The following is an 8,816-nucleotide window of genomic DNA, read 5'->3' as shown; positions in this document are numbered from 1 at the left end:
ATTCTGATGGTGTCCATCCTTGCAACAGGTGCAAAAGTATCTAAATAAACAATTCCAGGATGTTGAGAATAACCAGCTTTCCTATGTGCTTGTTAATAGATCCATCCACAATTAACTTCACTCTACAAACCTATTTAACTCCAAGAATCGAAATCTAGGGGTTTCAAGCATCTTCTTAAAGTTTCTTCAAGAGCTTTGTTCTTCCAGGTATGTAAGGATATTTTTATAGTGTTGGATTAATTCAGTCCTCACACCCTACAACTAAATTCAGTCAGTAAAGAGATAAATCTAGGGTTATACCCAAAGTTCCATGAATTCTGAATTTGGCTTGTGTTTCTTATTCTGAGTTCTGATTTCTTAACTATTGAGACTATAATACTTTATACATATTGATTCTTGAGTTGTTAATGACTTTATCATCACATGAATCCTTGTTGATGAAACTTGTGAAAGCCTTTGTGCTATTATTTCCATACAGTGATTTCAAAATTCAATGTATGTCCAAGTATATTTTAAGTGTCATTTGAGAAGATCACTTATGGTTCCAAATGTATTATTTTTTGCATGGAGAAAAGTATTCCTATTTTAAGAAGAGCATATTTAGTTTTAAGAAGAATTTTCAGTCTAAAGATTAGTAATCCTTTAAAGATGTCCTTTTTAGTACTAACTCAATCTAATGAGTATAATCATATAAGCATTAATACATATATTTTGGTAATAGTATTGAGCACCGATTTGGATAAGAGTTAAAGACAACTTAAACCCCATAACCTGCGCCACTGGTGTAGATAGGATCGTAATGTGATTCCGGTGACTCCTCACCAGCCTCAAGAAGGGCTTTAGATGGATCCAAAAGTTAAGTTGCCTCCTATATCCCGGCAATGTATAGGGTGGTTCTGGCAACATGGTTAAGACGTTTTATCATCACGAAACTCTTAGTGATGGTTGTCAGTTAGATAAACTCCCCAAGAAAGTAACGTATTTTATTTAAGTATTTTGCTATCATTACATACCTATTTGTAAAGCTTTTAATGATTTTGTTTCATAGTTCATGCTTTACGTCAGCTGAATAATGTTAGCCGGTCATTCAGTTCACTTAATTTAGTTGGATACACTATATCTTTTGCTCAACCAGGATGTATCCACACTTTCTCAACTTGTTGAATACATTGATTTTAGGGTTTGTCGTTCTGAATCATTGTATTTTAATTTTTTTAATTTGACTATATGCATCATGTATATATCACTATATCACTTATATTTTTATATGAGAAACTTTGGTATCAGCACCAAAAAAATCACTCAACCATCACCATAAATTCAGATCTCAAACAAGAAATGTTATGTGTACAATCTAAGCTAAAACTTAAATATTCAGTATACCAGAAAAATCACTCAACCATCACCATAAATTCAGATCTCAAACCAGAAACATTATGTATAGAATCTAGCTACAACATAAATATTCACTACATTCCTTGATATAAAACATAAATATTTTTTAGATAAAAAACATTCAATTGGAGGAAGTTCATTCAGATATAAACATTCATATACACTCGCTTTCCAAATATGGATAGAGAGCATTAGATTCCATGAAAAACAAAATCAAAGGGGTATAGAAACATATAAAAAAGGGAGTTTTGTGCATTGGGTTTCATCCTCTTCACTCGCCACAGTTGTGATATCTAAAAACATCGTTGCTGCCGTTCTTTATTTCTAATTACATGAATGCAAGTATGTCTTTGAATTCATGAATACAAGTTGCTTGTTCATAAAGCCGTGCTGGACAATTTCAATTATTCATATTCAAACTTGAATTTTTCTTTGACAACTCAACTAAATTCACCTTAAATCTGCACAAAAATCCCTCTAATTCAAGATATGATCTCCTCGTGATATAGAAATTTTATTTTAAAATAACATCCACTAAGAACAAGAGGTTCAATGTGGATAAAAAAAAAGAATAGAGTCAGTAGAGTTGAAGAAGAAATCCTACACCGTACTATGTTTATGAATGAAAAGAAAGAAGAAAGGAGGAGGAGGAAAAACAAATAGGAGAATGATATCGGGGCTACAATTGGATTGATTATGAATTATAACACAAATTTGGACAATATGGAACTCGTAAAACTCAAATCTTTAATGAAAAAACTTCATATGATGATGCTGACAAAAACTGGCAGGTCAGACCAAGGCCCTTAAACACAAAAAGATTTGCTTAGATTGTAGAAAGTAGTAGGAATTGTAGCAGTACCTAGTTGATATGTGTAGGATCCCGTTTAAATAAAGGATTAATTAAACTTTTGATTTATAATAGAAGTGTTTGTTGTGAATTTAATACTTAGTTCAACACAATCATCCATCTTTTCACATCCGAAAGAAATAACTACAACGAGTCAACAACAATACATACACAATATAATCCCACAATTAGGGTGTAGGGAGGAAAGAAATGAAAAGGATATTCAAAATGATACCAAATGTTGTTACTATTAGATAGAATGGAAAAGTACAAATCCTTTAAACGGAAAGTTTTTTTTTTCAAATAGAAAGATTACCAAGAAATGGACCCAGAAAATTATCGAATTGAAGATGGAGTGACGACATTTTCACGATTATCCAAAATCAGACAACGAAAAAGAGCCACTTATATTGTTAATCACAGTTACGCTAAAACAAGATAATCTGGAAGGTCCTATTCCAAAGTTACTCCATATTACCTACACAAAACAAATCCATCTAGCTCAACACCTATAATATTTTTATGACATATTGTCTTTTTCTTCCTCTTAACCCCTTACCTCTTCCATTGTTTATACTATTTTAAGCATCAAAACTTTGATAAAAAAAATTCTTGACTTTTGTTTACCCTATAATAGGTACAGTTAATGTCATGACTATCGGTTAACTAAAAACAATGAAAAGAAACATCCTGGATCTTGGAACAACTAACTTTCAATATCTACGTATAGCTAAGAGCAAGAAAATTTGAACTCATAAAGAACTTTCATCTTTGAGAAATTGTTTGCCTTGTACTTGTGAATGAATGAAAAAATTCCTCCCATCCTCTTTTAACAAGGAATACAAGCACTATGCCGACCAACTTGGGACAAAATCCCCGAATTGTTCCTTAATTAAACACATTAAAGGTACATTATTAGAAATTGACGACTGGTGGAGATCTCAGAATCTTCTGTAATGGTTGAATCCCCAACCAAGCTTGATCGATCAGTACCTTATGATTGGTATCTTGCTTTCAGCTATAGACGAGCTCCTACCACTGTATTATTTCCTGAGTCACGTCTAATATAATATGTCAGCTATTCCAAGTGTCACTTTCCAATTCGTCTTTGTATCGAATCCAATTTTCATCCTATACAGATAGTTCTCTCGCTTTTCGGATGCTTTGCCAAATTGTAACTTGGAAGGGGAAGTGTTTTTCAATTCTTGGTGGAAAGCAAGGGAAATGTTTTCTGACACTTGATATGATATGTGTTCCGTTGCATTTAATACTTCATCCACATGTCATAATATTTTCATTGACCTAGAAGTAACTTCAGCTGTCAACACAACGGTGACCATTTACATTGTTCCTCCTTCCCAACATTCATATCTTCATCAAAAATGTTTTTTGATAAAGATATGTAGGTTTGAAAGGAGGACCAACTTCAAAAAAACAGTTTGGTGTAGGGAAGAATGAAGTGTAGAGAGGAATCTAATATAAATTTGGAAATTAAATGGTCATCATTAAGTTGACAGTCTACGTTAGTTCTAGGTCAATCATAATATCATTATACATTGCTGAAGTATTAAATGCACATTGAATGTCAGAAAACATTTCACTTGCTTTCCGACCAAGAATTGAAAAGCTCTTCCTCTTCAAAGTTATAGTTTAGCAAAGCATCCAAAAAGCAAGAGAACTCTCTGTATAGCAAAGCATCCAAAAAGCAAGAAAATTGGGCTTCATACATGGACAACTTTGAAAGTGACATTGGAATAGGTGACATGTTAAATGCGACTCAGGAACTGGTATAGTGGTAGTAGCTCATCTAGCTCCGAAAGTGAGGTACCAATCACAAGGTACGGCCGGCCACTGAAGCTTGGGTTGGTTATTCGACCATTACAGTAAATTGGAATTTTAAATGATTGTATGCCGAGATCCAGTTCTATTTTCTAATCAAAGATTTCAAAAGCTAATTGATCCAAGTTTAACTGAAGTATCATCTAAAATCTCAAGTTTCTAATGGTTAACAAGAAGGAAGAGAAGTGGAGCTTAGAGAGAATTGGATTGTATGTCGAGATCAAATTTGACAGTTTAACAAAAATTTAAAACCCTCAAGCTATCGGTTTTAAAGCAGAGCAACATGGCTTAGAATAACTCTCCTTGGTGATGAATAGGAAAACAAGAAACTATTTAGGAAATTGATACTAACTTGAGGAAACTTACTGTAAAATGGAAAAGTTGGCAGAATGGATAAGGTTGGGTATTTTGTAGTTAAACTTATTGTAAAATGAAGTATAGAAGAATTGGATTGCATGTCGAGATCAAAGTTTGACCGTAATATCATCTAAAATGTTTAGTTTCTAATGGTTAACAAGAAGGATGAGAAGTGGAGCTTAGCAAGCATTGGAATGTATGTTGAGATCAAGTTTTCCAGTTTTCCAGTTTTACAGTTTAACAAAAACTTAAAACCCTCTCTGCATCATTGGTCTGTTGAAGACCGAAACTCCATCTTTCATTAATGTGAAACTTATATGTCATGCTTTCCTTTTTCTTATGAACTTAGGGTTTGATTGCAGGGTACAACTGTAAAACAATTGTGAACAGGTACTACACATTATGTCAAACAATCGCACTACCATGTCAAACAATTGTGAACAGGTACTGCAATTAACGATAGTGATTCTCGGGTTCTTTACACAATTATGAAAACAATCCTCTGTCCTAAAACAAGAATTTTCAATGTGAACCTCCTCTATTGAAGGAAAATATCTTGCAAGTGTGAAGAACATCAAAATGGTCAATCTCACACAACCGCTAAGATCAATAGTAACAAGACATACTGATATTGGGATAAAATCCTATGTCAAAAAATCCGCTTGAACCAAAGATAAGAACTTTAGTGATTGGTATGCACTCAACAACAAAAAAAAAATCTACTTGAACCAAAGATAAGAACTTTAACGTAAAATCTGTATGCAAGAAATGTGAAAGTGTGTACAGCGGGAGAAAAGCATTGGCCACCATGAACAAGGATTCATCCGACATAATCAAGTTGTAAACCTCGAGTAGTGGTAATGTTCATCAAGAAGTACGCAAACATTCAAAACCAAAGCTCCACTGAACAATGTGAATCTTAGACACTGAAATTCAACTCAAAGCAACACTCTACGTAGTATAGAGAGGATCCCTATTAGGGTAATAAAAGTGAAATCCTCCATCTCAATGCCTTGCAAAGGTAGAGAGACTGTTAATATTTTTTTACGTGTCTATTACTCACAAAGACATTCTTATATGAAGGAATTAACACCAAGAAATCTCTTAAATGCTTCCAATTAAAGTTAGGACCATAAAATCACCAATCATACAGTAAATTTACAACTCAAAGCAATGGCCGAATAGTCATTTCAACCAAAAAAAATAATCATAAAACAGTTGTACTAGAAAGCCTAGATATATACTTACTTAAGAGGATCTTCAATTGCTTCCTCCTTCTTCACATATTTAAGAGCAATGAGGTTTAGGACTTCCTATCAGTAAGCTGATGATTCCCAAAACCTCGACCCCATTGATCTTACGCAAGCTACTCAAATTCACTGACAAAACCTCGACCCCATAATCAGTCACGACCAAATTGCTAGCCTCTAAAGAAATATATACATCGATACTTGGATAGTGAATACATAGCTCTTTCCAAAATTGAAATAACTTTGTTAACATAAAAATTTGAGTCATGCAAAAGAGTGAGATTCATACAGGTCAAAACCTAAATACCTTTAATTTCCGCCCCAACTCCAACCACTTAAAATGATAATATTTTGTTATTCAAGATATCAAGTTGTTCAAGATTGGATGTATATGAAACGTACTTGGCAAGATCAACAAGAAAAAAAAGCAAGCTCATTGCTGAAATTACTAAGATAAATGGAATTAATAATAAAATATTGGTGAATGAGTTTAGATTTGGTACTCTGGATGAGCATAGGGGAGTTGATCAAAGATGAATTGAGGCTGTGCACAATTGGTGAAAACAAGAAATCGTTTGCACACTAGAGAAAATGATTCCAAGTCAGATTAGTAACGCAGATGACTTAATTTAAATTTTTCCGCATTCTATAGGAAAACTCGTGCGCCTATTTGCCATCCTTTTCTGCTAATTAGGGATAAAAGTGTGAAAGAAGTTGACTTGAATAAACATAGATTCAGAATTTGGATACCACATAATTGTTTTCTTCTTCCCTTTCCTGGCAAAGTTTGAAATTTAGTACTATGTTGAAGCAAATCTCGAATTTAGGTTACTAGCAATTTGTGTTTGATTTTTTCCATTTCAAAATTTCAATCAGTCTCTACTAGTTTATAGACTTATAGATGTTAATAATTATCTATGGTGTTAGCTATATTTTATTTTGATTTTCCTGAATTAGATTCAGTTGGTTAAGTATCATGCATCTGAGAAAGCAGAATAGAGCACGCAACAAAAAACGCAAGAAGAGCGTCCAGTCGAATCAATTTCTCATTTTTCTGAAATTGACCGATGGTTTAAGATGTCTCATATGATAAAAAAATTAAGTGATTGAACTGTTTTTCTTTGTCATCTTAGATTTTGTTTGCATATCGAAAAGGTCTTAAAAGTAGAATTTGATACCTGATTGCTAGATATGCAGATCTGTAAAGAGTGATACTTGGTTGAGTTCAACCGTGAAGCAACGCAAAGAGAGAAGAGAACCTAAGAAAACAATTGATTATAGTTCCCTTGTCATGTATCCAGATCTAGATGGTGGCATTAATCCCCTTTATGGGTTTCAATCCATCAAATTTGGATTTAAGAAAAGGAAAGCTAACATTACCTAGGTTCTTCGTAAAAGATATTGATCTGATGCGAACGATAAAGTTGTTTCATCCTCTAATCTAACATGAAGGTCAATTCGCTTTTTCACTTAGAGAGCTAAGCAATATACTTCATCATCATGGGATTAAGAGCATAATCGTCTAGATGAAAGACGAACATTGGTGTAGCTGGTTCATTTCTTTTTTACGTTTTATTTGTTACTTTGTTTTGTTTATTTTGATTTGGGAAGGGTCTATTTATGATAGGGTTTTTGTAAATAATTGGATCCTTTAATTTTAACAAATGGGCTACATGCCCCATCTTTATTTTTTTTTGAAAAAAGTTAGATTTAGTGCCACAAAAATGGGCTTAGTCAATGATGTTGGCCCAACCCGACTCGTTATTGGAATAGGGTTGAGGTAAGAGTTTCAACCAAACGCTACTTATATTTGATGTCTTATAATGAGAAACATAAAGTCTAAATATTTTTGTGCAATTTTTTTGGTATTAATATGATTTTGAGTTACACAAATAAATATGGTACTTATGTGGGGCCAGATGAAAACACGTAAAACACACTACTATTGATCCTAATTACACATTGAAAAAAATATCTTTTTTCAAATTACAACTTATGTCAGAGTTTTGTTTCGAATATGTATCTGACGGAGAAAATACATGTATTATTGATATACGTGGGTTAAGAGTATACATATTTTGGGTAGTTAATAAAAGGAACATAATTTAATCACAAAAATGAAGAGATTCACGATTGTAACGACTTTCGAGGATATAGAGTATCCTAAGCTAAAGTTAACCTATCAAAAAAATTCAAATTCTCTCCTAAATTTTTTGTTCGTCACTCAAATTTTATTTCGTTTCTTCTATTTAATTCATATTCCATTTTAAATAGATTATATTGTTCAATTTTTCAAAATCACTATGTCTGAGATTGACAATGACATATCATTGTGTGGTTGAGACATTCTGAAACTTGATTTTTGAAATTATATATTATGGTTATAAAATTGACGAAATTCTTCTCAAGGATTACACTACATATGATTTTGTTGATTATATTTCAAAACAATTTGAAAGCGATGAATCTAGAAAAAAGAGAGAAGTTTGTTTCACTGCTGGCAGAAATTCAACTCCATTGGAGATTCGAAATGAGATAGAAATGAAACTATTTATGGAGTTGAAGAATGGAGATCTGATTTTGGATTGTGTCCGTTGTGTATAATATATAGCCTCTGTATCTCATCAGTCTCATCTATCACTTATGCAATCACTCATGTGTACACACATTCTAAGAGACTTTAGTCTAATCGAATTAGTGTCCGTTGTCGATTTTAATCCTTCAGTATCTAAAACATGATCAAGTTTGATCTCTATCTATGTTTCTACAGACAACGTGAGGAACACTGTGGGTTTTATTTTCTTCTAACATCTTCTCTCTTTCCTGACTTTTTTCTTCCCATTGTTACTATACTACGAAAACTAGATAAATATCATCAACTTACACCATGTTGAAAGCTCAAGATAATGATTTTACGAACAGAAGGTGGTAAACTCCTCTCTTTTGTGAGTATTTTAGAAGTCAAGTCTTTATTTTTTGAAGGCTCTGTTAAAAAAAAATAATGATCAATTCTTCTTCTTTTTTAATTCTTCCGCAAATTCTATACTTGATGCCTTAAAATAAACATCAAAGTAATCCACAATGGTGTTATGAAGCACCAACATTTAAGACATTATTTTGAGGTC

The sequence above is a fragment of the Solanum verrucosum genome, unplaced genomic scaffold (assembly GCF_900185275.1).
Source record: "Solanum verrucosum unplaced genomic scaffold, falcon-dt-bn FXZP01000026.1, whole genome shotgun sequence".
Classification (NCBI taxonomy): Eukaryota; Viridiplantae; Streptophyta; class Magnoliopsida; order Solanales; family Solanaceae; genus Solanum; species Solanum verrucosum.
The sequence above is the reverse complement of the archived record's forward strand: the minus strand, read 5'-3'. Positions refer to the sequence as shown.